Source organism: Schistocerca americana, chromosome 10 (genome assembly GCF_021461395.2).
Source record: "Schistocerca americana isolate TAMUIC-IGC-003095 chromosome 10, iqSchAmer2.1, whole genome shotgun sequence".
Lineage (NCBI taxonomy): Eukaryota > Metazoa > Arthropoda > Insecta > Orthoptera > Acrididae > Schistocerca > Schistocerca americana.
In genome coordinates, this window is record NC_060128.1 from 104,707,595 (window position 1) to 104,725,386 (window position 17,792).

The 17,792-nt window shown below is 44.9% G+C and overlaps 1 protein-coding gene and 1 non-coding gene across 2 annotated transcripts in view; both read right to left on the reverse strand.

Annotated features, from left to right (window-relative positions):
* Window positions 1-17,792, reverse strand: part of LOC124552731 (proteoglycan 4-like) — a 225,140-nt gene that overhangs the window by 81,203 nt on the left and 126,145 nt on the right. The window lies entirely within an intron of this gene.
* Window positions 15,711-15,785, reverse strand: Trnas-cga. The gene has a single exon. It is a non-coding gene; the product is annotated as a tRNA-Ser (tRNA).

Consider the following 17,792-nt stretch of genomic DNA (forward strand, 5'->3'; position numbering starts at 1 on the left):
GGACGATGCCAAAACGGCAGACATCCTGCTGGAGACACGTCGGCTCTTGACCGATCAAGATCGGGCGCTACTGACCGAAAACGTGACAGAGGATGAGGTGAGAGCCATCCTCAAAGACAGCGCAAACGGCAGAGCACCAGGAGCCGACGGCATCCCCAAGGAATTCTACAGCCAGCTCTGGGACCAAGTAGGAAGACATCTGACAGAAATGGTGAACGAAATCCTAAACGGGACAGCAGTACCGGCCTCCTTTCTGGAAGGGACGGTAATCCTTCTCCCAAAAACAAAGGCAGCGAAACACATCGAAGAGTTCAGGCCCATAACCTTGCTGAATGCAGATTACAAGATTGCCGCGAAATGCCTCGCAAATAACATCAAGACTGCGTTAATGAAGGCGATCAGCCCGTGGCAAACGTGTGCAGTGCTCGGCAGGAGCATATTCGACGCCGCCTGCGCATACAGAGACGTAATTGCGCACGCCGCCACCAGCAGAACGACCGCAGCAATAATTTCTGTTGACTTCCACAAGGCTTTCGACAGGATCAGCCACCGATATCTCCTGCAAACGTTAACCAAACTCGGATTCGGACAAAAATTCACCGACATTATAAGAAAATTTCTAAAGAACGCCTCATCGATAATAACTGTAAATGGATGGACAACAAAAAGGTTAAAACTAGGCAAGTCAGTAAGGCAAGGCTGCCCGTTGTCCATGGCCCTCTTCGCGGCAGCGCTTGATCCACTGCTACGTAAACTGGCTGCAAGCCTGCACGGTTACCAAATCGGGCAGCAGAAGGTCACATGCATGGCCTACGCCGACGATGTGGGAATCTTTGTCAACAACGAGCAGGAGATAGACGAAATAGAACCGATAATCAAAACATTTCAAAACGCATCGGGAGCAAGGGTCAATCCCAGAAAAACCGTGCTGCTCCCCATTGGCAACGGAAGTCTGACCATCAACAGGGAGTGGTATCGAGTAACCGAGACCCACAAAACACTAGGGATACTCATCCAAAAATGCCCACTAAAGATGGCGACACAGAACTGGCGAACAACCCTACATACAATACGAGGGCTCGCCAGGACTCACTCGAGTAGACATCTAACATTAGGACAAAAAGCAGAATTGATCAACACAACGATCCTGTCGAAAGCCTGGTACGTGGCACAGATATTGAGTGCACCAACAGAAATCGCCCGAGCGATACAAGGAGCCGTCTACTACCTGCTGTGGAGGCGGGAAATATTCAAAGTATCGCAGGCGACGTGCTCACTGAAGAAGGAGGAAGGAGGGCTGGGGCTGGTGGACGTCAGGACAAAGTGTGCTGCGCTGCTGCTCCACAGAGCAATCCAAATGGAGAGCAAAAACAAAGACAGCATCACGGCCTGCCTAATAAACATCTACAGGCCACGATCAGAAGAAGCGCCGGTTGACACCAGTCACATACCGTTTAAGATGCGACACATCAGGCAACTGATCCTCGATAAAAGTTACGCACTGCCCACCGTAACAAACCCGCAGCTAAGGACGGCGAAAAACATCTACGGCGCACTAAGAGGGCAAACACACAGAACAAGAATCGAGATAAAATCTCCAGACCACGACTGGCCAGTCGTCTGGAGAAATATCTCAGAAAAAGCAATACCGGAGCACGCCAGATCTACGTGGTACAAGGTAGTGCACAACACCGTACCGACCAACGAGAGGCTGGCGCGAATCCGGATAAAAGAATCGCCCAATTGTGAAACGTGCAACGAAAAGGACACTGTAGAGCACCGTTTCCTATGCAGGGCAACCAGCAACATATGGGAGACAAGCAAGAAGATAATAGCCCACATGAACAGAAGCGACCCAAGAAACATCCAAGTCACGGCTCTCACTGTCCCTGACGCGAAACCGTTCCCTAGGCCAAAACGAACGGCCACGATGTGGATACTCGCCATGACTGCACACGCAGTCATTGCCAAAAAGCAGTCAGACAGCGTGCAGTTCCTCACGGACTTGTGGGAAGAGCACAAGAGGGCAAAACAACGCGCTACATATCGTCAGACTTTCCACAACTTCCTGGAGATCCCGCTGACCGCCGCCTTCAGGGACGCCCTGTCTGCCGCCACGTGACGTGTCCGCCACCGCCACCGCCGTTGCCGCCGCCGCCGCCGCCGCTGCCATCGCCGCAAACCCCCCCACGCCCTTGCCGCAGTCGCAGATGTCCTCCCACATCCCAAAAGCACCAACAGTGATGCGTGTGTTACAGTGCTAAAGTGCTTTATATTAAAAAAAGAAAAAAAAAGTGACAGTGAAAAGTGATCGAACGCGTAAAAGTTTACAATATAGTGTCAATATAACCGTAGCTCCGAGTGTCCCTTTGTCTTTTGTGTTTTTTTTTGTTTTTCTACCTTCCATCGTGTGCAATCGAGAGGTGTGCGAAACTGTGAGTACCACAAAACTATTACAGGCCTATCAGTACAACAAACTAGTGATTTACATGCTTATATATGTCTGTCTTGCCACCATGAATAGTTTCCTCCTTTCAGCCTTCCTCACTCTCACGCACCACCGATAGTAAACTAGCTCTAAAATTGCACTATATAATGCTTCCTAGTGTATTGCTCTTTGCTCAATCGAAAAAAAAATAGGTTTAATAATTCGCTAAAATAGTAATGTCCTTTTTCTTTTGTCATGGATTGTTTAATATGTTAAGATAGTTTTTATTGAGGGTTTCCCCTATGGATACCACTTTACCCATCAAACAAGAGCTGACAACTGATACACTCGTTAATATTTCTATCAAACTGATTTCATGCCTAGTGCATGTCCCACTAAGGTCTCGTTTTTCAAGACCCAACGTAAAATACCTCCCCCCTTGTTTTCTAACACGAGATTTAAAAAGAGGATAGTAATAGCACAACAGTATTTTAAAATGAATAGAGTACATCCTCAACTCAAAACATCTACAAAAATAATAACAATAATAATACCATAACTAGTAATAAGTAAAATTCCATAAAATAACTTTGTTTTCTTATATACTAATTATTCTCTGTAAATAACTAGATCGTACAATCAATGCTTACTCCATATTCACTCTGCCTACGTATAAATGTAGCGTACAAAGGCTCAGAAAAGCTAAATTACTAAACTACAACAATAAACGGTGCAAGAAACAACTAAAAAAACCTCTGACTGACAGACTTTTCGAAAAATATTAAAAAAAATTAAAAAAAAAATACCAAATGAAATAATTACCTGGACAGTACAGTAACAGAAAAATAAAAATAAAGAATGGATTGTCTCGTCTCTACATGTAAAATGTAAACTGTATTTTGTAAAACGAATTTGTTATTTTGTAAATAAAAGTCTATATACGTTAAAAAAAAAAAAAAAAAAAAAAAAGGTTCGATTCCCGGCTGGGTCGGACATTTTCTCCGCTCAGGGACTGGGTGTTGTGTTGTCCTAATCATCATCATTTCATCCCCATCGACGCGCAGGTCGCCGAAGTGGCGTCAAATCGAAAGACCTGCACCAGGCGAACGGTCTACCTGACGGGAGGCCCTAGCCACACGACATTTCCATTTCCATCGTGGAGTGCTAGGGTGCTTTAACCCCACTAGGTATATCTTGGCTCTTATGACATCGTCGATGAGTCTATGTGGCCTGCGGACTAAAAAGTTTGGAGACCCCTGCCGTAGAGTACTCTTTGTAAAATCGAACTGGGACTCCATCCCGGCCTGGTGATTTTTTTGCTTTCAAACCCTTCAGTTGTTTTTCTACGTCAGGGATGCTTATTACTATGTCGTCCATATGGGAGTCTGACGGATGGTCAAATGACGGTTTGTTTGTACGATTCTCCTGTGTGAACGATTTCAGGGGCGTGAAATTTAAAATTCGTTTTGCTATCTTCAGCTGGCACACCAGACTGGTCGGCAGGCACTGAATGGAAGCCTTTAGACCCGCTTAGCGATTTTACGTAGGAACAGAAATGATAAACCAGCCGAACACGCCAACCCTCACACGTCACGAGCGCAGTTTATTCTGCAGAGAGCTAAAATAGGGAAGCTCCCTTATTGGGTTGTTGTTGTTGTGGTCTTCAGTCCTGAGACTGGTTTGATGCAGCTCTCCATGCTAATCTATCCTGTGCAAGCTCCTTCATCTCCCAGTACCTACTGCAACCTACATCCTTCTGAGCCTGCTTAGTGTATTCGTCTCTTGGTCTCCCTCTACGATTTTTACCCTCCACGCTGCCCTCCAATACTAAATTTGTGATTCCTTGATGCCTCAGGACATGTCCTACCAACCGATCCCTTCTTCTAGTCAAGTCGTGCCACAAACTTCTCTTCTCCCCAATCCTATTCAATACCTCCTCATTAGTTACGTGATCTACCCACCTAATCTTCAACATTCTTCTGTAGCACCACATTTCGAAATCTTATATTCTATTCTTGTCCAAACTATTTATTGTACATCTTTCACTTCCATACATGGCTACACTCCATACAAATACTTTCAGAAACGACTTCCTGACACTTAAATCTACACTCGATGTTAACAAAATTTCTCTTCTTCAGAAACGCTTTCCTTGCCATTGCCAGTCTACATTTTATATCCTCTCTACTTCGACCATCATCAGTTATTTTGCTTCCCAAATAGCAAAACTCCTTTACTACATTAAGTGTCTCATTTCCTAATCTAATTCCCTCAGCATCACCTGATTTAATTCGACTACATTCCATTATACTCGTTTTGATTTTGTTGATGCTCATCTTACATCCTCCTTATTGGGTGACCCTCGTAAAAGTTGCAGTAAGTTCAAGGCAGAAAGATCAATACTAATTGATTACAACAGCTTCAGCGGACAGTCGCCACGCAAAGAACCAGATATTAATATGTTTCTAGATTGTTCTCGGAATGCTTCTACAATTGTTGTCAGTTTTGATAGTTACTCCTCGTGTCTTCAGTGTGCAGCCCCATCACTGAAATCCTCTTGCACGACGGTTCGGTTTCGTCAGTGGAGATGTCTTCAGGTAGGTGTATACACAGTTAAATTCGAGGTAAGAGGCAACATGGAGTCACAGCTGCCTTTCATTCTATACTCAAGCGCCAAAGAAACTGGTACAGGCATGTGTATTCAAATACAGAGATATGTAAACAGTCACAATACGGCGCTGCAGTCGGCAACGCCTATATAAGACAACAAATGTCTGGAGCAATTGTTAGACCGGCTACTGCTCCTACAATGGCAGGTTATCAAGATTTAAGTGAGGTTGAAACTGGTGTTATGATCGGCGCACGATTGATGTCACAGCATCTTGAGGTAACGATGCACTGGGGATTTTCTCGTACGACCATTCCACGAGTGAATCGTGAATATCAGGAATCCGGTAAAACATCAGATCTCCATATCGGCCGGAAAAAGACCCTGCAAGAATGGGACCAACAACGACTAAACAGGATCGTTCCTTCCGCAAATTGCTGCATATTGCACTGCTGGGCCATCAACAAGTGTCAGCGTGCGAACCATTCAACGAAACATCATCGATATGGGCTTTCGGGGTCGAAGGCCTTTTCACAATATATATAAATGACCTAGTAGATAGTGTCGGAAGTTCCATGCAGCTTTTAGCGGATGATGCTGTAATATACAGAGAAGTTGCAGCATTAGAAAATTGTAGCGAAATGCAGGAAGATCTGCAGCGGATAGGCACTTGGTGCAGGGAGTGGCAACTGTCCCTTAACATAGACAAATGTAATGTATTGCGAATGCATAGAAAGAAGGATCCTTTATTGTATGATTACACAATAGTGGAACAAACACTGGTAGCAGTCACTTCTGTAAAATATCTGGGAGTATGTGTACGGAACGATTTGAAGTGGAATGATCATACAAAATTAATTGTTGGTAAGGCGGGTACCAGGTTGAGATTCATTGGGAGACTCCTTAGAAAATGTAGTCCATCAACAAAGGAGGTGCCTTACAAAACACTCGTTCGACCTATACTTGAGTATTGCTCATCAGTGTGGAATCCATACCAGGTCGGGTTGACAGAGGAGATAGAGAAGATCCAAAGAAGAGCGGCGCGTTTCGTCACAGGGTTATTTGGTAACCGTGATAGCGTTACGGAGATGTTTAGCAAACTCGAGTGGCATACTCTGCAAGAGAGGCGCTCTGCATCGCGGAGTAGCTTGCTCGCCAGGTTTCGAGAGGGTGCGTTTCTGGATGAGGTATCGAATATATTGCTTCCCCCTACTTATACCTCCCGAGGAGATCACGAATGTAAAATTAGAGAGATTCGAGCTCGCACGGAGGCTTTCAGACAGTCGTTCTTCCCGCGAACCATACGCGACTGGAACAGAAAAGGGAGGTAATGGCAGTGGCACGTAAAGTGCCCTCCGCCACACACCGTTGGGTGGCTTGCGGAGTATAAATGTAGATGTAACCTTGATGGCAGCACAAAGCTTTGCGCCTTGCCTGGGTCCCGTCAACAAAGACAGTGGACTGTTTATGACCGGAAACATGTTGACTGTTCGGACGAGTCTCATTTCAAATTGTATGGAGCGGATGGACGGGTATAGGTATGGCGACAACCTCATGAATCCATGGACCCTGCATTTCAGCGGTTGACTGTTCAAGCTGGCGGAGGTTCTGTAGTGGTGTGGGGATGTGTAGCTGAAGTGATATGGGACCCCTGATACGTCTAGATACGACTCTGACAGATGACACGTACGTAAGTATCCTGTCTGATCACCTGCATCCATTCATGTCCGACAGACTTGGGCAATTCCAGCAGGACAGTGCGACACCCCACACGTCCTGAATTGCTACAGAGTGGCTCCAGGAACACTGATCTTAGTTTAAACACTTCCGCTGGCCTCCAAATTCCCCAAACGTGAACATTATTAAGCGTTGCAACGTGCTGTTCAGAAGAGATCTCCACCCCTCGTACTTTTACGGATATTAGTCGAGTCCATGCCACGCCGTGCTGCGACACTTCCACGTTTTCACGGGGCCCTACACGATATTAAACACGTGTACAAGTTTATTTCGCTCTTCGGCATGTAAGGAACATTCAAAAAATAACGGGAAACGTTGTGTAAAATATAAAACTTCAACGAAGTTTGTACTTCTTTGTTATTTTTTGGTGGTATCCTAGAACTATTACCAAATGGTCACGACAGGCCTGCCTCGCATACAGATTACTGTGAATCAGGGCAAGAAGATGGCGGCACACTTGCAGGTTTGTACTAACATGGAGCAGCGAATTTTTGTTATCCAAACGGTTGATAGCAATCTAAATTCACCGTCGGAGGGCTGAGCGATACGTTGAAAGTTGTTTGAGACGAACACAGGTTTACGAGTGGGCAGGATTTAGGAAAGGAAGAGGAACTAGAGATCAAATTGCTAACATTCGGTGGATTATGGAAAATGCGAGAGAATTCCAGAAATATGTGTACCTCTGCTTTATTGACTACACCAAAGCCTTTGACTGCGTCGATCACAACAAATTATGGAACGTACTGAAAAACATGGGTGTATCAGATCACATCATTCATCTGATACGGAGTTTATACCTTGACCAAGAAGCCACGGTGAGAACTATGTATGGAACAACGAAATGGATAAAGATTCAGAAAGGGGTCCGGCAAGGCTGCATACTGTCACCGTACTTATTCATTCTGTATGCAGAACATGTTATGAGGAATGCGAGGCTAGATGAAGAAGAAACAGGAATTAAAATAGCTGGAATAAATGTAAACAACCTCAGGTATGCGGATGATACGATCCTGTTGGCAGAAAGTGAAGAAGAATTGAGAACATGCTTGCTGAAGGTGAAAGACGAAAGTGAAAAGGCCGGTCTTATGCTGAATGTGAAGAAAACGAAAGTTATGGCAACTACACCTACCAATTCGTGGGATATAGCAGGAGAAACCACGGAGGTAGTGACCACATTCAGTTATCTCGGTTCCCAGATCTCTGCTGACGGCGACTGCAGCCATGAAATCCGGAGACGCCTGTTGCTCGGTAGACAGGCGATGTCAAACCTTGACGAGGTTATAAGGTCCAGAGATACAACACTAGCAACAAAGATCCGTATTGTGAGGACTATGGTCTTTCCAGTTGTGATGTATGGATGTGAGACCTGGACCATTAGAAAGGCTGAACGGCGAAGAATTGACTCCTTCGAATTGTGGTGTTGGAGGAAACTTCTTAGAGTTCCATGGACTGCAAAGAGAACCAACAGATCAATATTGGAGCAAATAAAACCAGACTTCTCCCTGGAAGGTCTAATGTTAAAACAAAAGCTGACCTACTTTGGACACACAATGCGAAGGCATGCCTCGCTGGAAAAAACATTAATGCTGGGGAAGATTGAAGGAACTAGAAGAAGAGGACGTCAGAGGATGAGATGGATCGATGGCATCACAGAAGGAATGTGTTCCAACCTGGAAGGTCTACGGGAGAAAGTGCAAGACAGGGGAAGTGGCGTGATTTGGTTCATGGGGTCACGAAGAGTCGGAACCGACTAAACGAATAGAGAGAGAGAGAGAGATAAGTCCAAATAGAGTGTAACAAGTGCTGAAGATTCGCTACGCTCAGGACAATCCGCTGTGTGTCACAGAGAATAGCATTGCGAGAGTTGACGGTTTGATGTGGGAAAACAGGCGTATTACAGTGAGTGACATTGTAGTAATGACGAACATCAGCGTAGGACCAGCGCATCTTGACGTACTGAAGTTCAAATGTTTCAAATGGCTCTAAGCACTATAGGACTTAACATCTGAGGTCATCAGTCCCCTAGACTTAGAACTACTTAAACCTAACCAACCTAAGGACATCACACACATACATGCCCGAGGCAGGATTCGAACCCGCGACCGTAGCGGTCGCGTGGTTCCAGACTGAAGCGCATAGAACCGCTCGGCCACACCGGCCGGCACTGACGTCCAAGAAAATGTGTATGAGGTGGTTTCAGGAAACGTGACGGCGAAAATGAAAGAAAGGCGCCTGGATGTGTGGCAGGGAGCTTTCGCGACAGTACAAGGCCGAAGGGGGGATATTTTTCACCCTATTAGAGCGGAAGACGAAAGTTGGGAGCATTTTTACGAACGTGAACGATAGCGGGCTGTAATGCAGTAACGACATTCTTCATCTCCAATTCCAGTTAGCAGTGCATAACAGGTTATGCACATGCCTGCAAGCATTCTTTGTACGTGGAACTGAGAAGATTGTCCATCGCTGGCATAAGTGCATAGAACTTGACGGGAATAACGTTGAAAAACAGACAAATGTTGTATTGCATCATCGTAATTGATTCTTTAAAAAAATTCTTCTCTTTTATTGAAAGACCCTCGTACATATATGCTCTGAAAGTGTTCATAACCAGTCGAGATAGCACTTGCCCGCGAAAGGCAAAGGTCCGGAGTTCGGGTCTCGGTCCGGCACACAGTTTTAATCTGCCAGTAAGTTTCAATCGAGATACCGTTCTTCTGTTTCTTGGCAAGGAACGACATGACTGCAAAGCTGTCTTCAGAAACACGAATACCCTCTGTAAGTGTTTACATGCGATTCAGATATCTACATCTACATCCATACGCCGCAAGCCACCTGACGGTGTGTGGCGGAGGGTACCCTGAGTACCTTTATCGGTTCTCCCTTCTATTCCAGTCTCGTATTGTTCGTGGAAAGAAGGATTGTCGGTATGCTTCTGTGTGGCCTCTAATTTCTCTCATTTTATCCTCATGGTCTCTTCGCGAGATATACGTAGGAGGGAGCAATATACTGCTTGACTCTTCGGTGAAGGTATGTTCTCGAAACTTCAACAAAAGCCCGTACCGAGCTACTGAGCGTCTCTCCTGCAGAGTCTTCCACTGGAGTTTATCTATCATCTCCGTAACGCTTTCGCGATTACTAAATGATCCTGTAACGAAGCGCGCTGCTCTCCGTTGGATCTTCTCTATCTCTTCTGTCAACCCTATCTGGTACGGATCCCACACTGCTGAGCAGTATTCAAGCAGTGGGCGAGCAAGCATACTGTAACCTACTTCCTTTGTTTTCGGATTGCATTTCCTTAGGATTCTTCCAATGAATCTCAGTCTGGCATCTGCTTTAGCGACGATCAGCTTTATATGATCATTCCATTTTAAATCACTCCTAATGCGTACTTCCAGATTATTTATGGAATTAACTGCTTCCAGTTGCTGACCTGCTATTTTGTAGCTAAATGATAAGGGATATTTCTTTCTATGTATTCGCAGCACATTACACTTGTCTACATTGAGATTCTATTGCCATTCCCTGCACCATGCGTCAATTCGCTGCAGATCCTCCTGCATTTCAGTACAATTTTCCATTGTTACAACCTCTCGATACACCACAGCATCATCTGCAAAACGCCTCAGTGAACTTCCGATGTTATCCACAAGATCATTGATGTATATTGTGAATAGCAACGGTCCTATGACACTCCCCTGCGGCACACCTGAAATCACTCTTACTTCGGAAGACTTTTCTCCATTGAGAACGACATGCTGCGTTCTGTTATCTAGGAACTCCTCAATCCAATCTCACAATTGGTCTGATAGTCCATATGATCTTACTTTGTTCATTAAACGACTGTGGGGAACTGTATCGAACGCCTTGCGGAAGTCAAGAAACACGGCATCTACCTGGAAACCCGTGTCTATGGCCCTCTGAGTCTCGTGGACGAATAGCGCGAGCTGGGTTTCACATGACCGTCTTTTTCGAAACCCATGCTGATTGCTACAGAGTAGATTTCTAGTCTCCAGAAAAGTCATTATACTCGAACATAATACGTGTTCCAAAATTCTACAACTGATCGACGTTAGAGATTTAGGTCTATAGTTCTGCACATGTTCGACGTCCCTTCTTGAAAACGGGGATGACCTGTGCCCTTTTCCAATCCTCTGGAACGCTACGCTCTTCTAGAGACCTACGGTACACCGCTGCAAGAAGGGAGGCAAGTTCCTTCGCGTACTCTGTGTAAAATCGAACTGGTATCCCATCAGGTCCAGCGGCCTTTCCTCTTTTGAGCGATTTTAATTGTTTCTCTATCCCTCTGTCGTCTATTTCTATATCTACCATTTTGTCATCTGTGCGACAATCTAGAGATGCAACTACAGTGCAGTCCCCCTCTGTGAAACAACTTTGGAAAAAGACATTTAGTATTTCGGCCTTTAGTCTGTCATCCTCTGTTTCAGTACCATTTTGGTCACAGAGTGTCTGGACATTTTGTTTGGATCCACCTACCGCTTTGACATAAGACCAAAATTTCTTAGGATTTTCTGCCAAGTCAGTACATAGAACTTTACTTTCGAATTCATTGAACGCCTCTCGCATAGCCCTCCTCACACTACATTTCGCTTCGCGTAATTTTTGTCTGCAAGGCTTTGGCTATGTTTATGTTTGCTGTGATGGTCCCTTTGCTTCCGCAGCAGTTTTCTAATTCGGTTGTTGGACCACGGTGGCTCTTTTCCATCTCTTACGATCTTGCTTGGCACATACTCATCTAACGGATAATGTACGATGGTTTTGAGTTTTGTCCACTGATCCTCAACACTATCTGTACTTGAGACAAAACTTTTGTGTTGAGCCAACAGGTACTCTGAAATCTGCTTTTTGTCACTTTTGCTAAACAGAAAAATCCTCCTGCCCTTTTTAATATTTCTATTTACGGCTGAAATCATCGATGCCGTAACCGCTTTATGATCGCTGATTCCCTATTGTTCTTCTATTTCTCATTTTGCCAAACTTTGCTGCTGTAAATCCCAGTGCTCTTTAATCGAGCTAAATAGCGTTCTACCTCTTTACAAATGCTGCGGAGGCGTTACGCCAATCAAGGCAACAAACGTGTAAATGCGATCGGAGCACAGTTTTATGGAGACTGAGAGTAGCATCAGCTTAACAACACTGTTGAGCCAAAACATTATGAGGGTATGTCCACTGATTACATGAGCCTGAAACGGGTATGGGGGAGGGGAGACGGGAGGGGGGAAAGCGTGTCCGGAGAAATCTCACCAACTCTCATTCAATAGAAGGGTGCGTAATCAAAATCTCACGACAACTTCTGCATCCTGGGTATATACATTATTATAGCAACTAGCTTTGCGATTTATAAAATTAACTGCAAGCAAGATAACAGGTACACGATGTAATTAAAAGTAGACGGACACCCCCAAAAACATACGTTTTTCATATTAGGTGCATTGTGCTGCCACCTACTGCCAGGTACTCCATATCAGCGACCTCAGTAGTCATTAGACATTGTGAGAGAGCAGAATGGGGCATTCCGTGGAACTCACAGACTTAGGGCGTGGTCAGGTAATTGTGTGTCACTTGTGTCATTCGTCTGTACACGAGATTTCCACGCTCCTAAACAGCCCTAGGTCCACTGTTTCCGATGTGATAGTGAAGTGGAAACGTGAAGGGACACGTACAGCACAAAAGCGTACAGGCCGACCTCATCTGTGACTGACAGAGACCGCCGACAGTTGAAGAGGGTCATAATGTGTAGTAGGTAAACATCTGTACAGACCATCACACAGGAATTCCACACTGCATCAGGATCCACTGCAGGCGGCAAGTGAGAAATCTTAAATTTCGTGGTCGGGCGGTTGCTCATAAGCCACAAACCACGCCTGTAAATGCCAAACGATGCCTCGCTTAATGGAAGGGGCGTAAACATTGGACGATTGAACAGTGGAAAAACGTTGTTTGGAGTGACGAATCAAAGTACAGAATGTGGCGATCATATGGCACGGTGTGGGTATGGCGAATGTCACGTGAACGACATCTGCCAGCGCGTGTAGTGCCAACAGTAAAATTCGGAGGCGGTCGTGTTTTTCATGAAGAGGACTTTCACCCCTTGTTTTGCGTGGCGCTGTCACAGCATAGGCCTACATTGATGTTTTAAGCACCTCCTTCCTTCCCACTGTCGAAGAGCAGTTTGGGGATGTTGACTGCATCTTCCAACACGATCGAGCACCTGCTCAGAATGCACGCCTGTACTAAGTGGTTACACGACAGTAACATCCCTGTGATGGACTGGCCTGCACATAGTCCTGACACCTTTGGGATGTTTTAAAACGCCAGGCCTCACCGACCGACATCGATAGCTCCCCTCAGTGCAGTACTCTGTGAAGAATGGGCTGCCATTCCCCAAGAAACCTTCCAGCACCTGATTGAACGTATGCCTGCGAGAGTGGAAGCTGTCATTAAGGCTACGGGTGGGCCAGCACCATATTGAATTCCAGCATTATCGATGGAGGGTGCCACGAACTTGTAAGTCATTTTCAGCCAGGTGTCCAGATGCTTTTGATCACATAGTGTACCTTTAGTGGTATGAAGCAAAAATACGAACACATTAAATAAATTTAATTATTTAAAAATTATAGGGTAAATATAGCACGAGGGAGAGGAGGATGGGGGTTGTCCCACCGCGTGTCAGAAAAGAGAAAGAGAGTTCACATTAAAAAAAAAAAATACTCACGTAATTAATGGACATCTCCAGAACAGCTACTTAGAAACAAGTTGGTTTTCCTTTTGGACGCAATAAAGCATCAGTGCGGTGTAACGTGGATTCGACAAGTCCTCAGTAGGTTACAGCAGGTGTCCCACCTGATGCACGCCAAGATACGTAAATTACGGACCGATGCATTGTCAGCACGGAGATGGCGACCGACTGGTCCAGAGTAGGTGAGTTGGTTGGCCAAGGAATTAAAATGATTTTACCACGATGCCCCTCAAATAACTGTAGTCCGATTCCGGCCTTGTGACACACAGAGTTATCCTGCTGGAAGATGCCATCTCTGATGGGGAAGAGCACGAAAGGTCTGAGTTTATGAACTGGAGAGCTGCCATGACGCCTTTGATAACTGGCACAGATGGTACGGAAGCACAGGTCGAAGTCCCACGTTGCACAATGTTGCCCCCACCGACCCGCATCCACGAGGCGGTGCACGTTTTGAGCAACTGTCCGTTTGGGTGCTAGTGTATCCTGACGTGACCAAATGACCTGGTCAAAAAATGTCGCGCCGCGCGGCTAGCACCGTGCCACGGTTCGCGCGGCTTCCCCCGTCGGAGGTTCGAGGCCTTCATTGGGCATGGGTGTGTGTGTTGTCCTTAGCAGAACTTTAGATCTATATCTCTAACGTCGATCAGTTGTAGGATTTTGGAACACGTATTATGTTCGAGTATAATGACTTTACTGGAGACTAGAACTCTACTCTGTAGGAATCAGCATGGGTTTCGAAAAAGACGATCGTGTCAAACCCAGCTCGCGCTATCGTCCACGAGACTCAGAGGGCCATGGACACGGGTTCCCAGGTAGATGCCGTGTTTCTTGACTTCCGCAAGGCGTTCGATACAGTTCCCCACAGTCGTTTAATGAACAAAGTAAGAGCATACGGACTGTCAGACCAATTGTGTGATTGGATTGAAGAGTTCCTGCATAACAGAACGCAGCATGTCATTCTCAATGGAGAGAAGTCTTCCGAAGTAAGAGTGATTTCAGGTGTGCCGCAGGGGAGTGTCATAGGACCGTTGCTATTCACAATACACATAAATGACCTTGTGGATGACATCGGAAGTTCACTGAGGCTTTTTTCAGATGATGCTGTGGTGTATCGAGAGGTTGTAACAATGGAAAATTGTACTGAAATGCAGGAGGATCTGCAGCGAATTGACGCATGGTGCAGGGAATGACAATCGAATCTCAATGTGATGCGAATACATAGCAAGAAATATCCTTTATCATTTAGCTACAATATAGTAGGTCAGCAACTGGAAGCAGTTAATTCCATAAATTATCTGGGAATAGGCATTAGGAGTGATTTAAAATGGAATGATCACATAAAGTTGATCGTCGGTAAAGCAGATGCCACACAGATTCATTGGAAGAATCCTAAGGAAATGCAGTCCGTAAACAAAGGAAGTAGGTTACAGTACACTTGTTCGCCTACTGCTTGAATATTGCTCACCGGTGTGGGATCCGTACCAGATAGGGTTGATAGAAGAGATAGAGAAGATCCAACGGAGAGCAGCGCGCTTCGTTACAGGATCATTTAGTAATCGCGAACGCGTTACGGAGATGGTAGATAAACTCCATTGGAAGACTCTGCAGGAGAGACGCTCAGTAGCTCGGTACGGGCTTTTGTTGAAGTTTCGAGAACAAACCTTCACCGAGGAGTCAAGCAGTATATTGCTCCCTCCTACGTATAACTCGCAAAAAGACCATGAGGATAAAATCAGAGAGATTAGAGCCCACACAGAGGCATACGGACAATCTTTCTTTCCACGAACAATACGAGCCTGGAATAGAAGAGAGAACCGATAGAGGTACTCAAAGTACCCTCCACCACACATCGTCAGGTGGCTTGTGGAGTATGGATGTAGATGTTGTTTAAGTTAGGTTAAGTAGTGTGTAAGCGTAGGAAGCGATGACCTCAGCAGTTTGGTCCCATAGGAACTTACCACCATTACCATAACCAAAAAATGTCTTGGGCAATGGGATTTGTGAGATATCTGGTAGCAGGTGTCTACGGTATGTATCTCCCATGTTCGCTCAGAAATTGGGTAAAATGGGACTGCATTTGCTAACAGGAACTATTACTGTCTGGTTTGATACCCAGAATGAGATTTTCACTCTGCAGCGGAGTGTGCGCTGATATGAAACTTCCTGGCAGATTAAAACTGTGTGCCGGACCGAGACTCGAACTCGGGACCTTTGCCTTTCGCGGGCAACTGCTCTACCAACTGAGCTATCCAAGCGCGACTCACGCCCCGTCCTCACAGCTTTACTTCCGCCAATATCTCGTCTCCTACCTTCCAAACTTTACAGAAGCTCTCCTGCGAACCTTGCAGAACCAGCACTCCTGAAAGAAAGGATATTGCGGAGACCTGGCTTAGCCACAGCCTAGGAGATGTTTCCAGAATTCTCATTCTGGACTTGGGCTTGGGTAGTTCAGTTGGTAGAGCACTTGCCCGCGTAAGGCAAAGGTCCCGAGTTCGAGTGTCGGTCCGGCACACAGTTTTAATCTGCCAGGAAGTTTCATAGTTTGAAACCGCTTCTAATTGACAAAGTGTGACATTAATCTCCCGTGCCAATTCTACACCATCTGTAGCGCTTCAAATGGCCCATGTGCCCTTTGTGAGGTTACCAATTTTAACATTTTTCTTCAATAGATGCAATGGTGCGCATGGGGCAAAAATCTGAATCTATTGTTTTTCTTACTTGTGAGTGTTGTGTGGCAGCCCTGCATTTTCAGTTGTGAGCTTTTATAGTGGAAGAGTTAGGTGTCTTGTGTTAGTGGTTTGCGGTTTCAAGTATGCGAGATATGAGGTGAGGTTTGCTTTTTGGAACTTTGGATCCAAGTACTTACCGTGTAACTGATGGCTGTCTGTCTGCGATAACAAAATCTCAAAGAATTACCAACAGACTGAATGGAGATACATAACCTAACTCACACTTTAACTTTATTTGTTGTTTTAAAAATTTGCCATTTATGGCAGCTGATACCATAAATTCTCAAATCACCGTCACAGGACAAACATTCTACAAACTATCAGGGCAAGTGTCTGCATGCGTACCTTGACCCCAAAACGTTTTTCTTTTCTTTCTTCGGTTTTAATACTCAACGCGTAGATGTGTTTAACATTTTTACTGGACTTTAATTTATAGTTCACTGTCTCATATCAACTGATTTAGTATTAATAAGAATATTAGTACTATCAACATTGCAGCCCAGTTAGCAATAGTGATAATCTAATATGTAAGAAACTATCGGCCTCGATTGCAATAATGAAACCAACCATTACCTAGGTTTCAGCCCAAGTAATTGAACCTTCTTCAGAAGTATACCTGATTCTATAATATGTCTGCGAGGGCATGGTCTAGAAATAAAACTAAAACAGTCTGAATAGGCGTAGTGACATTTCAAAAAATGCGGTACATAGGTACTAAGTCACCACCGAGACTTACGCTCCGTGAGCGTCTCGTCTCCATGGAGTTAAGTCTTGGTGGTGACTTAGTACCTTTTTAAAATGTGACTGCGCCTAATCAGACTGTTTTAGTTTTATTTCTAGACCATGCCCTCGCAGACATATTATAGAATCAGGTATACTTCTGAAGAAGGCTCAATTACGTAGGTAAAGGTTGGTTTCATTACGGCAATCGAGGCTGATAGTTTCTTATATATTAATAAGAATAGTTCACCATCATGTTACGGAAACTATGAGAGAAAATTGTTAGAGGAGTCTTGGAAGTTAATAGCAAATGGATCTCCAATTAGAAATGCATCTAAAAGGCTTGTATTCAATGAATCCACCTTACGTCAAAGGCTTAAAAAATTCTTTGGAGCAGCATCATTGGGGCGTTTCAAGAGAGTATTTTCTGATGCAGAGAAAACTGAAACTGACGTTGCGGAGCATTGGATCAATCTGAATTCTATGTTCTAGTGCCTTTCGTTTAAACACTTCCGACATTGAGCATATCAGTTTGCCGAAAGTAATGGCGTTAACCACCCGTTTAATATAGAAACCCAAGTGGGAGGAGAAGACTAAACACATTCATTCATCGCTCACCAATGAGGCAACTGAGAAGATCAGTATCGGGGGGATAATGGGATTCAATAAACCACAAAAGAAACTTTTTCTTCAGCATCTTGGAAACTTTGCAATCTAAATATAGTTTTCGCCCTATCGACTACACAATGAAGACGGAGCAGGACCACAGACTATACCGAGCAAACTGCAGAAAAATGTTGCAAGAAAAGGACA